The sequence below is a fragment of the Hoplias malabaricus genome, chromosome 12, assembly GCF_029633855.1.
Source record: "Hoplias malabaricus isolate fHopMal1 chromosome 12, fHopMal1.hap1, whole genome shotgun sequence".
In the NCBI taxonomy this organism is placed as follows: domain Eukaryota; kingdom Metazoa; phylum Chordata; class Actinopteri; order Characiformes; family Erythrinidae; genus Hoplias; species Hoplias malabaricus.
In genome coordinates, this window is record NC_089811.1 from 5787589 (window position 1) to 5809633 (window position 22045).

The following is a 22045-nucleotide window of genomic DNA, read 5'->3' on the forward strand; positions in this document are numbered from 1 at the left end:
CATGGTCTGTAACCAGTTCAGGGTCATGGTGGGTCCAAAGCCTACACATAATCACTGGGCGCAAGGCACTGACTGGTGGAACACTCCCTGGAGGGGGTGCCAGTCCTTCACAGGACACAATGGAAATGTGACAAATGTAACTAATGATTTCAGAATTTGAGCAACAAAAGTACTAAGTACATTGTTACCACTTCCAAATAAGTCTAGCCATATCAAGGTTAAGAATTGTGTTTATTAAATTGTGTTTCTTATGTAACAAAAAATATATATTAAATATGTTTATAAATGGATATAAATTGAGTTGTAAACACATCATAAATAATAATTTATAACACATAGTTAGAAATGCCAACAGTGACCTGTTGTTTGCCAATTAGTGAACAAACACCCGTCCACACTGTTAAACCTTATATAGGTAAATATTTATGTCTACTCTATCATTCAACATTAAGCCTGTTCGCCTTACTACAATTCCGTTAATACGTTTAACCATTTAACCACCAAGTTTAATGAAATAACCACCAGCAGAATGTTGACATAAATGATAATGTGGCATACCATAAACCTATGAAATTACTTAATTAATATTCTAAAATATTAGCCTATTTTTTTTTACATTGACATTTTCATAAATGTATCAGACATTTTCATTATTTGGAAAAAAAATAGGTTAACGATGCCTTTTCTGTCTGTGTTACAAATGCCAAAGCAGTGTGTTTTAAGGGGTTATAAATAATAATAATATAATAAACAGATTTTAAACAATTTAAAAACTTTTATAGAATTAGTCTTATATTAAGGTGCTACCAGTTATTTATTACTGTTGTGTAAATGCTACTAGTTTAGCTTTGTTTCCAGCCCCAACACCATCTGCCAAAATAAGTCTGCTCTCAGCGAAAGCTATAAGCTGCAGTGCCACTCTTTTAAAATTATAAATTACACCATGGTAACACTCTCTTTTTGGGATCGTTTTGAAAATCAATAGAAACTGAACCAGAATAAGCCCTTGGTTAACAATATAGTAATGATAAATGCTCTACTATATGTAATGCATTGATTGTATTGTAGTTTAGGGTTTTTAAAACAGATACAACATCTGTCCAAAAGCTGGTCCAGTCACTGGAGATCATGAGTCCAATACACAGTGTAGCCTCAGCCATCCAAGGATGGGAGTTCAATAAAGCACAGCTGACCCTGCTCTATCTGGATGAACAGAATTTTTTCCCTCTCTCTCTTATAATTCAGTGTGATTATAACCAGGGTGGGTGTCTTTTAGCTAACACACCAGAACTGGACAGCTAGCATCCTCCTCCAAGTGTGTTGAGCTCCAATTCTATTCCCTTAATTGCGGTTCATAAAGAAGTAGAGTCTGGCTGTTTTCACTCTCTAAGCCTTTTATTTCTGTGCATCACATGATTGAAACTCACTTCCAAATTATATAGATTACCTTACAATTACTGGTTTATTCTCAGAAAACTGAAAACATAGTTATAGGACATGAAGATTTGTCAGTATAACATTTAACCACATTTCTTATGCAAGGTGTGTTGTTTTGTAGATTGTTGCTCCTTTGTCAGAGAGAATTGGACTGTTATATTTAAATAACAACAACCTGCCCAAGGACAGTGGAGGAACATTGGACATTTGTCTACATATGGCACATATACATTATGAAATAATGTTGATTAATGTGTGTTGCTACTGTTAATTAAATAAAGTCTACGTCAAAATGAATTTGACTTTGACTTGTTTAATAAATCCTCAAAGATATGTACAAGAGCCCCAACCAACACCAGGAAAATAAAAGTAGACTTGCGGATGTGAACATCAACAAGAAACAACAAGACATATACACAGCTCCAGGGACCTGGATGTTGTGGGTTCAAGTCCTGCTCTGGGTGACTGTCTATAAGAAGTTTGGTGTGTTCTCCCTGTGTCTGCGTGGACTTCCTTCCACAGTCCAAAAACACACATTGTTAGGTGGATTGTTGACTCAAAAGTGTCATAGGTGTGAGTGAATGTGTGTGTGTGTGTCGCCCTGTGAAAGATTAGCGCCCCCTCCGGTGTGTGTTCCTGCCTTTCGCCCAGTGATTCCGGGTAGGCTCCGGACCCACCGAGACCCTGAACTTGGTAAGTGGTTACAGACAATGGATGAATGAATAATTAGCTTTTAAAATGTTAATAACAATGCATGTCAACAACATTTATTATTTTTTTAAAATACTGATTTTGTGTGTTATCCGTCACCAGGCCTAAGTTTTTAATATGGTCTGGATATTTATAAACCAACGTATTATTACACACCTACTCTTTTTGTTGGTAAGAAACAACTCCTAAGCCACATATGTGGCCATCTTTGAGTTGCTGATTGATGACGGGGTGTTGTACTTATCTTGTTTTGACGAAATCACTTTTTACAGCTACACTGAAAGTTGGGCAAGATGGTGGTCCCGCAGGATCTGTCAGTGACTGGTGGTTTGTAATCCGTATGAGCCTGTGGGTGAATGTTCTGGTGATTGAACACGTGTTACAAACGTCTCACACTGACATTTATTAATGAAAACACAACACCAGGTGACAGAGTCTGGCTGAATGGAACTTTTCAGTTCTGATCTGAGAATATGTGCTTCTCATGGAATGATCGCCTGCCAGCAGCTTGTCCAGACACACAAATCTAATGAGGATTAAAGAGGGAGGACATGAAAATAAACTCAGTCAAACATATTTGAGAAAAGCACGGGTGTCTCCTACTTTAAATACCTTTTCTGTAACATATTCTACCCCTTTTTCCAAAAGTGAACACACTTCTGGACTCTTAATGAAATGTATATGACCTGCTTTGGTCAACATGGCACAGGGATCAAGCATCATAGCAGCGTTCTCCCACTGTCTAAACATACCTGTTCTGAATGGCAAAGTTCAGACCCTGTTCATTTAAACGAGAAGGAGCCATGGCTCAGTTCAGTGAGAGAGACCAGGACTGAGGAGCAGAAGCTCTGTTTTATTTTATGTGTTTTCCTCACTCAGTTATCTTTATTTTCCATTCTGATTTTCGTCATATTTAACAACAACTACCCTTCGTCCAGCACACACACACACACGGGCTAAATCAGTTCCAACACCAACAGATTATTTGGTTTGGTTTCATTCTGATAGAACCTTATTTGAGCCATTAAAACAGCCTCATGTGTAGGTGTCAGAGTGAGGTATGCTCATGACTCAGGCCTTAATGTCCATCCACTAACTCGCAGCCATGATTTGATTTATGTCTCCCTTTGGGTCCTGAGCTGCTCTGCTTCCAGTGAACTGGACTGGCCCTTAATGGGGTGTTCAGCTAAATTATAGATCATAGTGTTGTTACAGAGTGAATCTGAAATACAGCGTGTTACTCCTGAAGCTGCTGAGCCTCCAATTAGTCATTAGTAGTGTAATAAAAAATACAATAAACAAACATGCAGTGCTGTTAGGAGGTGGTAAACAGGCCCAGTGGGACATAAACCTGTCTGTAAATGATTCATATAGCAATATACATATATTTGAATATATCAATATGTAAAGCTACACATGTTTTATTTTCATACGGGAATTAAGGCTGTGAAGGGTATACATTAAAATGATACATTATTGCTAATATGTATGATGCTGTTTTTCTTCATTTTCATTGTTGGACCCTCCTGGCTATCTGTGGTAGTCCTCTCATTCTTGTTCTCATTTATAAATCAATGAGCAGCGAGCTAACAAAAGCACATGGGAGGTGGAAGGCTACAGTATGCACAAGAGACAGCAATGAGAATTGGCAATGTGTTTGAACAAGAAAAAAAGGTTACAACTATGGAAGAATAACAGCCATTGACTGTTTATACATACACACACATGCCTGTGGACTATTTCACACACACACACAACTTTGGAAACCACAGCACCTCGGGAAAACACCAAACTCTTCACAGACCTCAGGAGACTTCAGCTGGGGATTGATCCCAGGACCCCAAGAACCTAGAGCTGTGTTGCTGTGGGGCTCTGACAATACTTTTTTGCAATGTGGGTATTATCTGTGCTCTTCAGAAAGGATTTTCAGCACTGGGCTGCTCCAGGAATCCATGACAAGGCAGTGTTGACTGGAATGAAATCTCTACAAAAATCTTTGTGCTTCACTAGAGGGGGCAGTCAAGAACAATAAATCTCGACCTGAGCTGACCAAAGAGCTCTACTCCCAGGTTAAGGCTGAACTGGCCTATGTACAGTTTTGGTTAGTAACAGAATACAGGTAACAGCATTGCATATTTAACACATTCATTCATTCATTCATTCATTGTCTGTAACCCTTATCCAGTTCAGGGTCGCGGTGGGTCCAGAGCCTGGAATCATTGGGCGCAAGGCGGGAACACACCCTGGAAGGCGCCAGACGAAGAAGAAGAAAAAGAAACACCTTTATTGATCCCCTTAGGGAAGTTGCTTCTCTGCAGTTAACCCGTCCGTGGTAGGGAACACACACTAGTCAGTTATTCTTCACATACATTAGGGGCAGTGAACACACACACACAGCCAAAGCAGAAGGCTGCCAGTGACCCTGGTGCCCAAGGAGCAGTTTGTGGGTTAGGTGCATTGCTCAAGGGCACTTCAGCCATGAATGTTTTTTTCTTGCCAGTCCTGAGAATTGAACTGGGGAACTTCCAGCCTCAGGTTCCTTTTTCTAACCTCAAGGCCATGGCTGACCCCGTATTTAATATGAGGTCCTCATATAGAGGATGTATCGAATATTAAACTGTTAAGAACAAATACTACACTTGATCTTAGCCAAAGGGCAGATAAACAATAGTCGTTTAGTTGTTCTGGGTATTTTTTTTTCACAACAAGCAATACGTCTGCTACAGAAAAGAATGCGTTCTAGCCATAATTCTAAACTGCTTGTTTCTTGTTTATATATTCATATTTTGACCCGCCGATCCACATTAATCAGTGCTGTAATTGTATTCTATAAGTGTTAATTGCAATCTTAATTGGTGAAGAATTTCTGAGCCTCTTTCCACTTTACACTGTGCTCAGAAATAAAATTAATCTACTCAAAAGTTCCACCTTAAATTGATTATATTTTAACAAATTTCCTTTTGTGCTAAAGGAGCTATTAAAATTAATGCCTTTTATAATATAAATAATAAGGTAAAGAAAAATGCTGGTCTTATTCCTTGGCGATGCTTATTTTAAGGGCATTAGTTTCAAAACAAACAGTAAATATTTGTCACGCTTTCAATGTAACAAAATATTGAAATGAGTAACTTAATTGAACATGTATTTTTCATTCCGTAGTAGAATACATTTTAGAAGTAACCTTCCCAACACTGCATATACATATATTATTATAACTTCCTTGTTTCTATATGCATTGTCCATTTCATCAGCTCCACCCACCATATAGATACATTTTTCTAGTACTAAAACTACAGAATGTAGCTCATTTGATGCTCTGCATACTTTTGTTGTATGCAGACTTGCAACCTGACCCCCCACAGGACACAGAAAAACAAGCTATTCATTAGATTTTGGATCATTCTCCAGAAACAAAGGATTATTTTAAATGTTTTGACTGATCAGTGTTCAACAATATGAGAATTGGCAGTGTGATGATGTATGAACAACTCTCATTACGCAATTACACAAAGTCTCTTATTAGTTTAGCATTGTGTACTTGACTAAGCAAGGAATCAAACCCCATTCTAATGTGTGGAGAATAGTGATGTTACCCCTAGGCTACACCAATACGATTTACGGTTCTGCAAGTGGCCTGCTGAAGTACAATTTATCACCATCTTCTGGAGACTCTGAGAAAGCTCTGGGATGATTAAATCACCAGAGCACGTTGGCAGCCCAAAGCCAGGGAGGTGTTGGCTCTGGCCTCCTCCTCTTCCCCCTGCTCCTACTGTGGCGCCTTTTCTCTGTGATTGAGATTGAAGCTCCTCTCTCTTCGCGAGCCTGTGAATCCCTCGCTTTGTTCTGTCTAACCGCATACAACCTCCAAGGAGGACGGACCTGGCGAGGACGGACTTGTTTGTCAAATGCAATTAGCCCAAGTGCTTATAATGCTCTCTGTTCTTTTATCTTTGTTCAAAAGAAGAATTCTGCCAAGCCCACGTACTGAGACTGACATGTTCCCTGCTCTTGGCCTTTGTAAGCTGAATTAGAATAGGAGCCAGTCAGGAAAAGTAAATGAGAGCTTTTTAAACTTTAGCAGTGCTGCGGGCATGTAAAGAAGAGAAGCTGCGCCGCTGGATCAGGGTTCCACCCAAAAGAAAGGCGGTACAAAAAAAAACATGTTTTTTTCAGATGTCACATCTTTGTTTTTTGATTTCTTAGTCTTATTTTATGTCATAATCCATTTATACAGGAGTAGTCGAGGTAAATTTATACGTATTTTACGAAAAGTCCATTCCTGTGATTATAAAATTTGTACTAAATATAACAGTCACACGTAAAATATATATTAGTATAGTACCCAATGTTAAAAAACAAAATCAGCCTTAACATTCTGCTGAATCTAAACATAAAACTCAGTGAATATAAAATAACTACTAATTATACTGTATCCACATGTAAAAAATATTGTTAGGAATATCTGAAGTGTGCAAGTTAGTACTTTTTGGAGATCTTTTTACTGTATAAGTCTGTGTAAATATCTGAGACCACACCTAAATTCTTGAAATCCATAATAGGTTTTTGAAAGAGTTCTGCAGATATGCTTTCCACATCTCAGTCAGTTTGCCTTTCCTGTTTCTCATGATCACAGTCCAACACTTTACATATTACAATTTTCCACTGCATTGTACCTCGGTGGTTTTCCACTAGCACAAACTCGACCCACCACCACCACCATCTCCCTGAAGTATTGCCAGTGATGTTGCAAAACACCATCTCTAGAAGAAACCACAAGTTTTAGAAACCACAACAATGACATTAAGCATTGTTTACTTAGAAACCACAACAATTACATTAAGCATTGCTTACTTAGAAACCACAACAATGACATTAAGTATTGTTTACTTAGAAACCACAACAATGACATTAAGTATTGTTTACTTAGAAACCACAACAATGACATTAAGTATTATTTACTTAGAAACCACAACAATGACATTAAGCATTGTTTACTTAGAAACCACAACAATGCCATTAAGCATTGCTTACTTAGAAACCACAACAATGACATTAAGCATTGTTTACTCATTGTATATTTACATGTTGTTGTTAATGTAGCTCCATGCACCAGTTCAGACAAATCCATAGATTTTCATTCCTTGTTTTGCAGTCCAGTCCTTGCCTGAGATTTTCATCTGCCACCAATTCAATGAATGTTTGAATCTCTACAAGTGACCATGGTAGAATTTTTTTGCTAGTTTTTGCTGGAGGTCTGCATTACATTATGACTTGACAAGTTTCTGGCCAATCAGTGCTCTGCAAGGTTTACATGTCATGTTGATTATCTACTTGTCTCGCTTGGAACCAAAAGTTAGCAGTTATTAAAAAAAATGGTTCCAGGTACCAGATTTAACTAATGTGAAAGCAAATATATCAGGGCAGAGCCAAGTTGGGTAGAGTAGGTACTATGCAGTGGAAAAGCAACAGTGTTCCTTTGTTGAAAAAAGGAAGCATAGATTTCCCTCACAGTGCGTTTGGGAGCGTTATCTTGCTGCAGAATTTGTTTTCCACAATCACAAGGTTTTCCAGATGGTACTGCATGATGCCTTCAATCAAAAACAAATCACCGACTCCAGATGTTGCAATACATCCTTCGAGCTGCAGTGCTCTATCACCACGCTTGATTGATGGTTGCACATATGGTTCTAGAAGTTTTTGCTGTGGTGGAATATTGAATGTCCATTTCCATCACTCTAATACAAATATTAATATTTTTTTTCCTTTTCTCATTAAATGCTTTCTGTTCCACAATATCTCACAAAATGAGTAAAAAATGTACAATAATATTCAGCATAGCGCAGATATTCAAAACATTGTCATGAAGACAATTCTTAATTTGCAGTTATTGAACAATCACTTAAACTGAGCACCCATGTTCTAGTATTGCCATATTGGTAAATCCACACAACATATGTATCTATTATGTTTTTCCAAGGGTTCTTTATTAAAAACACTGGTTCTGTTTAGAACCATGAGTTCTATAAAGACTAGCTTGTGTGCTTAAGTGTTTCTTGTATGGTGAAATGATTCTTCAGCTTGAGGTAGAATGTGTTGTACAATATATCGTTATATATATATATATATATATATATATATATATATATATATATATATATATATACATTTCAATATGTGGAGAACCACTGAAGCATCTGAATATAGCACAAATGGTTCTGCATAGAAGTCTTTATTTAAGAACTCTTAAAGAACTCTCTTTATAAAGAGAATAATTGAAGAATTAAATAAGGAGAACTGTAAACTATTTTGAGAAATAAATTCCTGCAACTTCTGACATGTTTATTATGATTCATTGCTGTACATTTTGTAAATAGCCTATATTTATATCAGCATCTCATCAAATCTTATCAAATCCAATAAAGCACAGTTTAATACATTTGTGTCATATTGATGCTTCACATTGCTGTTTAATTACCACCATGGTCTGAGATCATATGCGACATTTGTGGGACAAATAAACATGTACAACTCTGTCCATTCTAAAATAAATGCTGTTTTCACTGTCCACTTTTCTTGTATTTGAGCATATCATTTGAATTAGCTTTCCTTTGGCTCATTTTCTTTTCAGACTGCTGATGTAGACCCTGATATGTGTATTGCCTCATCATTATGCACAGGTGGCTGAGTAGTATAACACATGTGATGTGTACAAGTGTCCTCCGTACCAGAAATCCCAGAAAAGTTAAATATTATTTCAAAATTTATATGCCCAGATCCAGATAAAACAACATCTAGGTCCAGACCTGAACAGTAGTCTGACCTGTTATTGACATTAACTCTACATCCATGAATTATGGACTATACTTTTTGGCTGAGGTGAGAGAACATAGTTGGCAGCCACATGTAAGACTGATAGAAATAGGTGTTAGGGGTTTTGTAGTGAAGTCTTCCACATCCAGGTCAGCTTTAAGGGCTGAAAAATAAGGGTAGCTGTGAAGGGGTTTTCTGGAGTAGCTGAAAGGGCTTGTGGATAAGGACAGCTCTGACTACTTGGGGAAACACATTGTAATGTGGAAGGGCTGATGGAGGACAGGGCAGATGAGTACAGCATTGTCTTGCTATTATTGTGTTTAGTGGTGGTGAATCACATAAAGCTTATATGGAACTGCTGGCACTCAACACGCATTAACATTGCCAGTGGGGTTGGTAGGCCCTTAGTCACCAGGTAGGTCAGTGAGGATATCATATAAGAGAATGATGGAGGACTGAAAATTTAACTTGGAGCTGGTCTGGGAAACCAGATTCCACTGTTGACTGTTCCGGAGTTGTTGTGGGTTTAATTTAGCAAAAAAACTGATGGGGGGGAGTGTAAGCAGGCTGCCTGTAACACCCGCCACCAGCAGGGGGTCTGGCAGTCACACTCAAGAAGAGCTGGTGGATGTGAATCAAAAGACTCCAAGTCCCAGAATCCCAAGCAATAATCAATGCTGACCAGGCTCACCTGCAAGGCACGGTATAAAAGGACAAAGAACCAGCACTTTACTGTCACACCGTTGTAGAAGGGCGAATGATAATAGTTGGCAAGAAAATAAAATAAAAATAAGAACACAAAAGGAAAACAAGTGAAAAAAAAAAATCAAAGAGAAGAAAGTTAGGGCTGAGTGAGTTGTAGTCAAGCTCAGCCCACTTTTAAGTGTCTATTCAAATTCTATTCAATGTATTTTTGGTTGCGGTTAATTAAACATTGAGTGTTTTGTCTGAGCACGCCAAGACTAGCATTTCTCTTGTTTGACCTTCCTGCTATCATTTTCATACCACTTTTTGGGGGGCCTTTTTCCCCACCTGATTTTAAGGTACCTCAGTGGTGCACTGGTAAATTGCTGACACCAGGGTTGGTGGTTTGAATCCAGTTTAGATAGCAGTAAAATTTCAGTAACGCAATAAATCATTTTTTCACTTCCCTCACCACTACTCAAAGCAGAACTCACAATAAACAATATAATAGCCAGTAAATAATAATAAATAAAACTACCATATTAAAACAATATATATAAACAGATAAACTCTGCACTTGAGGAAAAAAAAACGATATATATATATATATATATACATACACACACACACAGGGGTTGGACAATGAAACTGAAACCCCTGTCATTTTAGTGTGGGAGGATTCATGGCTAAATTGGACCAGAGCCTGGTGGCCAATCTTCATTAGTTGCACATTGCACCAGTAAGAGCAGAGTGTGAAGGGTTAATTAGCAGAGGGTAAGAGCACAGTTTTGCTCAAAATATTGCAATGCACACAACATTATGGGTGAAATACCAGAGTTCAAAAGAGAACACATTGTTGGTGCACGTCTTGCTGGCGCATCTGTGACCAAGACAGCAAGTCTCTGTGATGTATCAAGAGCCACGGTATCCAGGGTAATGTTGGCATACCACCAAGAAGGGCGAAACACATCCAACAGGATTCACTGTGGACGCAAGAGGACGCTGTCTGAGAGGGATGTTCGGGTGCTGACCTGGATTGTATCCAAAAAACATAAAACCATGGCAGAATTATATGTGCCCCTCAACTCTCCTGTTTCCACCAGAACTGTCCGTCGGGAGCTCCACAGGGTCAATACACACGGCCGGGCTGCTGTAGCCAAACCTTTGGTCACTGGCCAATGCCAAACGTCGGTTTCAATGGTTCAAGGAACGCAAACCTTGGGCTGTGGACAATGTGAAACATGTATTGTTCTCTGATGAGTCCACCTTTACTGTTTTCCCCACATCCGGGTGAATTACAAAGAAGCGTACCACCAGACTGTCGCATGCCCAGAGTGAAGCATGGGGGTGGATCAGTGATGGTTTGGGCTGCCATATCATGGCATTCCCTTGGCCCAATACTTGTGCTAGATGGGCGCGTCACTGCCAAGGACTACTGAACCATTCTGGAGGACCATGTGCATCCAATGGTTCAAACATTGTGTCCTGAAGGCGGTGCCGTGTATCAGGACGACAATGCACCAATACACACAGCAAGACTGGTGAAAGACTGGTTTGATGAACATGAAAGTGAAGTTGAACATCTCCCATGGCCTGCACAGTCACCAGATCTAAATATTATTGAGCCACTTTGGGGTGTTTTGGAGGAGCGAGTCAGGAAACGTTTTCCTCCACCAGCATCACGTAGAAACCTGGCCACTATCCTGCAAGAAGAATGGCTTCAAATCCCTCTGACCACTGTGCAGGACTTGTGTATGTCATTCCCAAGACATGTGTATATAAATATATAATATTTATTAATACTTTAATTTTGTTTATTATTAATAATTAAATATTTATGCATGTATTTTCCCTGCATAACCCCCCCCCCAAAGATGTATCATTTCCAGCAAGTTTCCAGCAACTTTGAATGGGACGTGTGTGTGTGTGTCCTCAGCATTGTTCTCAAGCCTATCCTGGCTGCTCTAGTTTACTGCTCTGGATTTAGGGACCTTTAGCATATTGTGAAAAGAACCCTGCAAATAATTTGCAGTAACACCAGAACTAACCCTCTCTCCGATGTTACAGGCTAATGGAGAATGGGCTAAAAATATTTCTCTGCCACTCTTACTGCCATAACCGGCTGATCCCCACATGCGTCCAGTATATGAGGGCAAAGCTGATAAATACTGGGGGCATGAAATTGCCAAGTACCTCTAGCCTGTATACACGATAATAACTCTGATAATGGAACCATCTATTTATCCACTGACTGAGTAATTACATGCGAGATGGAGCAGGATGATCACAGGAAGCAGGACCCTGAGTGGAAGAAGCTGCTGGGAGGGAGGGATCATATTGGGGGTCCATCTGGAGAGGACAAGGTGGCCTGGAAGAGTTACGGAGTGAAGGAGATGGACAGGGACTAATGAAGAAAGCAAATGCCAGACTGCCTCCTTCTCTGTGCATGTGAATACTGAATAATGCTGGCACAGACCCAGCTGCTGCAAGTGTCCTCCTCCTCCAGGTCCTTGTCTGACCACCTCTGGGTCACTCACAAGCTGGACTTATGAAATTGAATTTGCTATTACCTGCTGTTTAACTGGTAGAACCTTGGAACCTTTGTGTTACTGTCTTTATGTTACCTGCACACATCGTACCTGTTTAACCTGAATATAGACAGCGCTTAAGATACACTTACAAACACCCTGACTGGTTGCAGTCTTATGGTAGACAGTCAAGGGCACCTTCTAAATACCCTCAAGGTTTCATTCACTGTTTAAATTACAACAAAAACTAATTTGTAACTCAAGATGTCTAGCTTTGTAGCACTTCCTGTAATGCAGTTAGCTGTCTTATGACTTTTTGGTGACATTTCCACCTTACGTGATCAAAAAAGAGCAGAAATAAGTCAACATTGCTCACCCATGGGTCGTGAGAAATATCCTCATCTCAGTTTGGAGTTCTCTCTGTTGTCTAAAACAACTCCAGATGTCTCTCCCATGAGCAGAGAAAGAGAGGGCTCAGCCAGAGACAGTCTTTTACTCAGTTACAGACACCAGGGCTTCGTAAACACATTAGAACGGTTTTGAGCACGGAAAAAAAGCTAGCGAATAGTGAGTGGCAGTCGTGCACATCGCCTTTAAATGATGACAGGGGGTCACAAGCCCTCTTTCTGAAATTCTTCTTCAATTAACATATGTTGTGGTGAGTTTACACACACAGCGCCACCAGTGGATGGGAGCTTGTTTGTAGAGGTTGTGTAATAAATACAACTCTCAAATAAGTTGTGTGTTTTAGGAATATTGTTGAGAAACAGCCGAGAATTGTTGAGAATCAGAGTAAAAACAAATAACATATTTGCACGTTGTTTTTGAAGCTTGAACAACAGAGCAATTGAAATTAAACATCATTACCACTCTGCAAATGGGGACTAGGATCATCCGATGAGCTCATGAAGGCAGCATTAGCATAGTCTTGTGCACGTGTGCCACATTGCAAGCAGTCGATTTGATGGAAACCCATCAAGAAATCTAATCTCCTGCCATATCAGAGTCATTCCGAAGCTCCTCGCTGAGAGCAGATGGAAATGAGAGCTGCTGGAGATTGTCACGTCGGTGTCCAAGTCTTCTGCCAGTGGCACTGAGTTAAATGCAGGTAATTAGAAGGGAGTGACGTGTGTGTGTGTGTGTGTGTGTGTGTGAGAGAGTAACAGTAATGAGAAGGTCACACACTGCTTCTCTCTGGGCTTGGCTTCACCCTGTGGCTGTCTGGCCTTTCCCCACACCATCTGGCCCACAGAGGGACTATGTTTACCACCAGGATCCGAAAAAATTCACCCGCACACAAAGCCCTGGCCACGGAGTTTGGGTTCTGTGTTTGGATTTGCCTTGTGCTTTGTCGCAGCGCCTCTTTGGCTTCATTGTTTTGCTCACTGTAGCAGATGCCACTGAGTGTGATTACTGTAGTGCTTTCAAACCTGGAGCAGAAATGAACTGGTAGAATAAGAAAGGACATGCCAAACTCTCTAGGACTGGACTTCAGTGGGCTGTTGAGGAAATCAGCTGACAGCCAGAGCTGAAGTACCCAGCACTTACTGGATAGCTGTGGCGGTTACTGCCACTTGTGTGCAACGGATGTCCATGAAAATCCATGTTCTTTGCTAGAAAATAGAACTCCAAATACAAATTTCTCTGCAAAGCAGGCAGACCAGGCTCTTTACCTCTTTTAAATGCATCCATGTTGTTGGCCTTGAAACATGGCAGATAAATGGATACAGAGCTAGATCTGCTAGTCCTTTTCCACTAGTGATTGTAATTATCCATCCATAACAAAGGGCCACATGCTTTAGAGCTATTTTATCCTTTAACTGCAATTAGCCATATAGCCATTTCCACAGGGGTGTTTATGGCCTTTAAATACAGGAAAGCCCAAAATACATCATCTTGTCATTAAAAGATCTAGAGAAGCTTTAGTGTTTTATGTCAATGGTATTGTTTACATGTGGTTTTTATTATGTAATTGTGTACAGAATATATAGGGCAGGACTAATACAGCACAGTCACACAGCTCCAGGGACCTGGAGGTTGTGGGTTCGATTCCCGCTCCGGGTGACTGTCTGTGAGGAGTTGGTGTGTTCTCCCTGTGTCCGCGTGGGTTTCCTCCGGGTGCTCTGGTTTCCACCCACAGTCCAAAAACACACGTTGGTAGGTGGATTGGTGACTCAAAAGTGTCCGTAGGTGTGAATGTGTGTGTGTCTGTGTTGCACTGTGAAGGACTGGCGCCCCCTCCAGGGTGTATTCCTGCCTTGCGCCCAATGATTCCAGGTAGGCTCTGGACCCACCGTGACCCTGAACTGGATAAGCGGTTACAGATAATGAATGAATGAAAGGACTAATACATGCAGAAATGAAAAAAGGAGCACAACGTTTTGTTCATAATACATAACACTCGCATCGGTGTTTTTTTCTTGTTCTTTTCCACTAAAAAATGAATAGAATAATAAATAGATTTAGAACATTTTCATGATTTTAAGAATAGCAATTACTTATTTATTCAATGCAACAGGTTAAAACACAAAGTTTAAGGCTGAGCACAGCTATATGGAGCTTTTATAAATTAATTAACACAATGCCTCCCTATCACTTCCCTTTACAATATTTCATGAAAAGACACACACACACATGAAATAAGACAAATTCAGCAGTCCTCCTCCCTCTGAGAGATATAATACGTGTGTAAATGGTGCCACGTTCCGAGCCGTCCTGCTGAGCTTGTGAAATAACCAACACGGAGGCTCTAGCTAATGCACATGGTGTCCTGCCAAATACAGCCCCAGAAACACAAACAAACGGAGCGTATTATTCAACCACGGTTTTCGCTGACAAACCTACTTTTCTTTATTTCGGGCTGGGAATTTATTTTTCTGGTTAGCGAACCAGTTTTCTGGTGGAAACGTACCAAACGGTTCCAAATTATTTCCCAAACTGGAATGTGAAATATGGCTGAACTAACAACAGACCGTGTACTAGCTCCACCTTAAGTTCTCTCTTTGAAATTTGCTGCCTGTGCTGGTTGTGGTAGAAGGGCTCGTGTGGTCGAATGACCTCCAGGAGTATTTTGTCATGAGTTGTCATGAGACTCCCAGTGGAGTCTCACATTACAAACAGGTCTGGAGTGAAGATACAGACAAACACAACCCAGAATAGCCCCTTCTGATCATTGTAACAAGAAAATCACTTACTCTGTCAAGAAGAGGGTCACCGGAACCTATCCCTGGTGGCTGTGTAGCCCACATAACCCACCATCCTGAAGGTACAGAGTAAGGATATTGTTCCCAGTAAATAAAAGGGTCATCTTAGTGCATCTTAAGAACGAATGAATTAAATTTCAGTTTTTCCAAGAAGACTTCTATTTGCTATTTAAGAAACCAAAGGTGTGGGGGGTAGTAAAATGGTAGTAAAAAATAAAAGACATAATAGCCTGATGTTTTCACTTACGCTAATTCAAGTTCTCATTACACATTATAAAATTTTTAAGGCAACTAAAATTTAAATTCTGATCATCCTAATAGCGCAGAGGTCAACCATCTTTGTAGAAACCCCCCGAAAAAGACAATGCTGTGTGGACCTTGCAGATGGATTATCATTGCCGTTTCAGAGTCCTAATGAAGCTCCCTATGCAGTGACTCAGAAACAGCATGGGGCAATTAAACAGCTTTGACTAATAACACAAAGATTTCCATTTCTTTTCTGCAACAGTTTATACTGTATTCTGTGCTTCCTTGGGGAAGTGCAGGGGAGGGGGGATTACTCCATATATACCATCGCAGACCTGCCAATAACCATGAGAAATCTGTATTATAGATGGGCCTTCAAATCCCTGTTGCCTCGCATGAACTAATCCCACAGTCACTGTGCTTATGGCTTGGTGAAGAAGTGAAATGGCGGGGCAAATAATCGAGCGATTAATGAGGTAAGCCCCACGTGCACCGTCATTTCCAAAACAGCTCAATTCCTTTCAGCACTGATTATTCATTGGCATTTACTCAGCAGGCCTTCAGGCAGTGCACTGAAACTGAAAGGTAGCAGGAGATGCACTACATGTTGAAACAGCAGTAGACGCCTTTTAAAATGACAGAAATCACCAAAGGTATACCATCCTGTGGGCTACAAGTTTACACTATTGATGAGCACTGGGATATAGAGCAGGAGAAAGGCACCTGAAGACAGCAGATGTCCACAAATTTGTGGCTCTGTTGTCTTTGTTAAAGGGGACATATTATAAGAAAATCTGTTCTTCAGTTCATGTGCACACTAATATGAGACAAGACCACCCATTTAGTTTTGTGTCAGCTGCCGAATTCAAAGTTCATTCATTCATTCACTGTCTGTAACTGCTTACCCAGTTCAGGGTCGCGGTGGGTCCAGAGCCAACCTGGAATCACTGGGCGCAAGGCAGGAACACACCCTGGAGGGGGCACCAGTTCTTTGCAGAAGTCTAAAAGTCATTTGATAAAATCAGTCCTTCTGATTTGGTTCTTCTTTCAAATGTGCAGAGATTTTAGAATTGTCCTGCCTCTTTGAGTCTCCAATCATAGCACTCAACCCAGGAGGTTAAGGCAGACCGGTATCAGGTTCTTATCAAAACATACATATTTTACTAAAAGACCATTTCCAGGATTTGTAAATTTTGTATGAATGATACAGAGTGAAGTGAATATCTGGCAACCCAGCTGGGAAATGCCAGACTAAAATCTAAAATAACAATAAAAATAAATACATGAAAGTTTTAAACATATATAATAGTTGGGGTGGCAGACTGAGTACAGCAGGCAGTGTCGCAGCAGGGTCCTGGCTCCGGTTGACACTGTTAGGAGTTTTGGTATAAAATGCTTTGGTCCATGGTCCAAACCACATGTAGGTAGGTGGATTGGCGACTGTAAAGTGTCCATAGGTGAGTGTGAGTGAATGTGTTAGTGTGTGTTGCCCTATGAAACAGTGGCACCATTCCAGGGTATGTTTCCACCTTATTCCAGGTAGGCTCCGAAACCATCACGACCCTGAACTGGATAAGCGGTTACTAAAAAAAGAAAGAATTAATGAATGAATGGACAATACTAGTTTAAAAGCAGGACCATTGGACTACTGTGTCCTATTCCAGCAATGCTTTCCATCCACTGCTGCCACCTTCATGGAGGTCTTAGATGCCACCGTGCTATTGGCTGCCACACATTTAAAATATGAGGTACTTGACCAAATAAAATGTTTAGATCTAGCTCTTTATAGATCTACTTTTCACACTGAAACTGTTCTTTAGACTGCTGAAGAATGTGTTGTATATTGTTCTATTTAGGACTTTTTTGTAGTTATATACAGCACCTAAAAATGTCCTCTATCATTACAAACACATTCTCAGTCTCATATCAGTCTGAATAACTATTTTACCACACAAAGTAATACATACAACTGTAAAAATGTTTAAAAACAGAGGATTAAAATATTACCTGCCATTCCTTTTAAGGGTAACACGACCTTTGTTAGCACTTCTGCAATCACACTAAACACAGGGAAGAGGCTGATTGGGATAGGACACTGGGATTGTGAGCACACAAAACAACATTAATAACTAAACAACAACACAATGTATCTCCACGTGGAGTTGCAGCAGCCTGCTAGGAACCACTGTGTATATGACCATAAACATCCTTTCAGACCTATGGTGTTGTGTTGACTCCTCACAGTGAAAGGTCTGTGGGTATTTTTCTCCTAGGAACTAAAACAATATTACAGCACCCCCACAGATACCCCATTTTTTATTACTGTTTGATGGTCTTCCAGGTACTGCTTTTATTTTAAGTAGGAGTCCCATAGTCTTTTAATATTTTAGCAAGTTCTTGAAATTATTTTGGTTTTAACTTTAGTTATTTAGTTGTGTTTCTTTAATTTTCCTCTTCTTTATACTTTTGCTCAGAAAAACTTGGATAATGACTGTGATTTTTGTATAGTACGTGTTTTGTAATTATGAGATTTGCTGTTGTTAAATCTGTACAGTGATATCTATGATTGTACCTGATTCAAATCTTAACATTTAAAGAAGTAGAACAGCTTCTAGTTGCCCTTACTTATTCACAAAGAGCTGTGGAATTAAAGTGAACAAAACATAAATGGAGCTAATAGATCTCTCTTCACAGAAGTGTTTGTGTGTAATAATAGATATTAATTACACAGAGCCTTAGATAGACTCCAACTCAACTTTCACAAAGAAGACATGTTAAAGCCATAAATAATTACGCCCCCAAATGACACATAGGAAAGAAAGAGGCGGCAGACTCAAAAATCTGTGAACAAAATATAATTATTATAGAATGATGTACTTAAAGACCTTGACTTCAGAGAAGGTGTTGATGGCGTTTAATTCTCAGTCGGAAAATCATCTGCTCTCCTCACCAACTAATATCCCCTTCAATAAACTCTCGCTGGTAAGCCAGATTAATTTGTTTCTGCTTATTAATTCATGAATTTCATAGCATTTCTCCAGTCGCTGGCAAGCCGCTGTGTTTTCTGGCCTGTAACTCTGCCAGGTGACGTTCTTGTGGCAGAGAGTACTTCCCAATCGCAGGCCGCATACACAAACAAGCAAAGAAACACACACAACCCAACTACACACTCTAGGCTATGGTGTCTGCTTCCATTCCTAACATGAGACCCACGCAGGCTGGGAGATGTGTTTGAAGATGCAGCAGAATGCTTGGTAAATATGGTGTGGTCTGAATTCGTTTTGAAACCACTGTTGAAATAATCCTCAGAGATAAAATTGAAAATGATTTCAGGGTTGTTAAAGTTACTTATGTTGTGTTCAAGTGTTAAGCTTAGAACCTTGATACACTTGGATATTGGATATTGGATAAATCATGTACCCTGGAAGTCTATTTTGATATGCCCCTCACCCATTAATTGCTGGGATATTCAGATATGTAATTTTCCCTGACCCTGAAGTAGATAAGCAATTACAGACAATCAATGAATGTATACATTAATTGACATATTATATTTATTAGGAATTATGAATTATTTCATTGTCTGTAACCACTTATCCAGTTTATGTTTACAAATGCTCTGAGACCTATATCCGAAATCACTAGGCGCACAGCCTGGACTTGGCCCTAGTAAAAAATATAGTCTGCCCTTTGAGGATGTACGAGTAAATGTCTGACACATGCTCTGGAGAAGATAAGGGGAAAGAAAGAAAAGAAATGAACCCTGCCCTAAAACTAACCCAAACAATCACCTTAACCCTAAGTTAAACTCAAACTCAAATTCTAAACCTAACCATAAGCTTAATAGTTTTATTTTTTATAAAATCTATTACACTGTTTTTACTTTAATTTTTATAGATTTTCCCCCACAGACTGTTGAGATGTCATTGTTTATTTTACCAACTCACCTACCTGATTTTCCGGACATCTCTGATCCATTCCATTTTCACCTTCAGCAGGCCTTGAATCATTTGAAGCCTGCCAGGATGACTATTCAACTTTTCAAACTCTATTATTAACCAAATCAACAGATCTGGTCAATGGACGACAGCACATCAGGATGAGTATGTCAAGCATGGAAAGAGTGGACAGGCGCCTGTCAGTGCACTGCAAATGGATGCCTGTCCACACTGGCAGATCAGGAAATGAACTAGTGAGGCATGATCTGAGAAGGAAGGTGATAGCCTGCAATCATGCTCTCTTTGCCTTCTGCATTCACTCAATCATCCCTTTATTTCTGCTACTCTGTATTCCTCAAATTAAGCCTTGTCTATCTCATCCACGGGCTCTGGTGTGTAACAGAACAGGAGAAGAGAGTACAGAAGGGAACAGGTTACAAATGTGAAAATGGACAAACTGGACTTTGAAAATCACTGATCAATTAAATTACAGCCTTCAAGAAATATAAACCTGCACATCTATCTTGCCGCCCAAATAATACACGATAAAGGCAGGGGATGCTATTTCACACCACATTTGTTCATCCATGTCTATACAAACCTTGCTTTGTGCACTGGTGCACAGTCATGTTGGAACAGGAATTGGGGCCAGGCCGCAACAGCCCCTAATGTAAAGACACTCCTTACTAAAAGTTATATAAAACATCCTGCTGAATCTTATTTTGACCACTATAGCTAAAACAAAATGCTTGTTTTTGTTCAACAAAGACCCATGCACCGACTCATGGATCAGTTACTAAATGTACAATAGCAGTAAATAATAGTGGCCATTCTTGGAGTAATTTCTAAACTTTGTTACTCAATGTCAGAGAGACCAATATTTCTGCTGTTTAATTTACTTATCTCTCTCAATAATGTGATGTGTCACTGATGTTGTGCATGTCAGATCCACTCACACAAGCACAGCAGTGTCAATGCAGCAGTGAAACTGATCCACAACCCTAATCATCTTTGCTCTGTGGTGGTCCTGTGGGAGTCTTGACCATTGAAGAACAGGGGGAAAGGGGCAAACAAATTCTGCTCCTGTGTGGTCAGTGGAGCTGAGATTATGTACAGTGAGTTTACAAACAATGAGGTGTTCATATTATTCTGATAAGACTGTGTATTAACTTAAACAAAATGTATAACCCACACAAGGATATGCCACAGGCTTCCCCTACTAGAGTCCATCAGCACTAGCATGTCACCCTGCACAGAGTTGTCTTTGAAGACTTCTCACAAAGACAGTGTAAACCCCTTCTAATCCATACTGGTCTCCAGCTATTGACCAACTGCTCAAGAAAAAAACCTGGATCTTCCTTAACAAAGAAAACAAAAAGCTCAGTACTCACTCTGTCATAAAAAAAATAAAACAAAGTAGTGTCTCTACTAAAGAAAAACAACAAAGCAATCCAATTTCCAATCCCAGGAGACTTGAACTTTATAACATTTGACAGAAAGACATTGGTGAAGTACAGGATCGACAGCTGTAGACCTCTAAAACATTTACAATTGAAAGCAATCATTTTAGCACTTTTGTCAGGCTAAACTGAACAGTAATTGTGGTAGGCCTTTGAATAAATCAATGTGCAGCAAGCTAAGAAAAGCAACAGCATTGTAGAAAGCTCCAGTCCCTTTTGAGTGAATTCACTGAACCAGTAAACATCTGTATGAACTAACAACTGTTGAAGAGTTCCAAATTTTGCAAAAATAAAGCTAGCAAACTTCTAGTGCCCCTGCTGGCTGGTGGCAGTATAATATGTAGTTCTGCCTACCCACAAATTTATTTATTTATTTATTTATTTAAGTATGGCAAAACTGTTAATTTATAATCTCATTTTTTCTCTCTACACTAAAGTTCCATCTCCATCATCTAATACCAACAGTTAGCTTTCCCTGTACTAATTTTCCAGAAATATTTTTTTTTTTTTTTTTCTTTTAATCTTTTCTACATCATACGAAGGCAGGGTAAATTCGACAACTCTGAGATGATCTGCAGGACCCACCCACTTCTTACAAAACAGTTCATTACATGGAGCAGCTTAGTAGAATTGTCAGGCACGAGTTAATCATACTATTGATGATAATTTCTTATAACTGTTTAAATTAAAATGTTTTGACAGTTATGGCATGTTCTGCTGTTGGTTACACTAACCGAAAGTCTGTTCGGCACAGCTCCAGTAACCGTGAGTGAACCTCTTATTAGAACTTTTCTTTCCACCTTAAAGTGACATTCTCTTGCCTACAGATCTTTCTTATCCCCTAAATTGGAACAGGAATTGCTAGGTCACCATGGTAGAATTATCCATTTCACCGTAAATGGTACAGGTTTTCTGTCACCTTCAGAAGTTTTAAGTTCATCTTAAATGGAGCAGTGATTATAATGTGGCCCTATTATAGTTACTCATTTCACCTTAAATGCTGCACTGTTTAAGGTGGAATGTAAGAT

The 22045-nt window shown here is 39.6% G+C and overlaps 1 pseudogene; it reads right to left on the bottom strand.

Moving 5' to 3' along the window:
- Positions 1–4706: 4706 nt before the first annotated feature.
- On the bottom strand, positions 4707–4817 carry LOC136664300 (U2 spliceosomal RNA; annotated as a pseudogene).
- Between the last annotated feature and the right edge of the window lie 17228 nt (positions 4818–22045).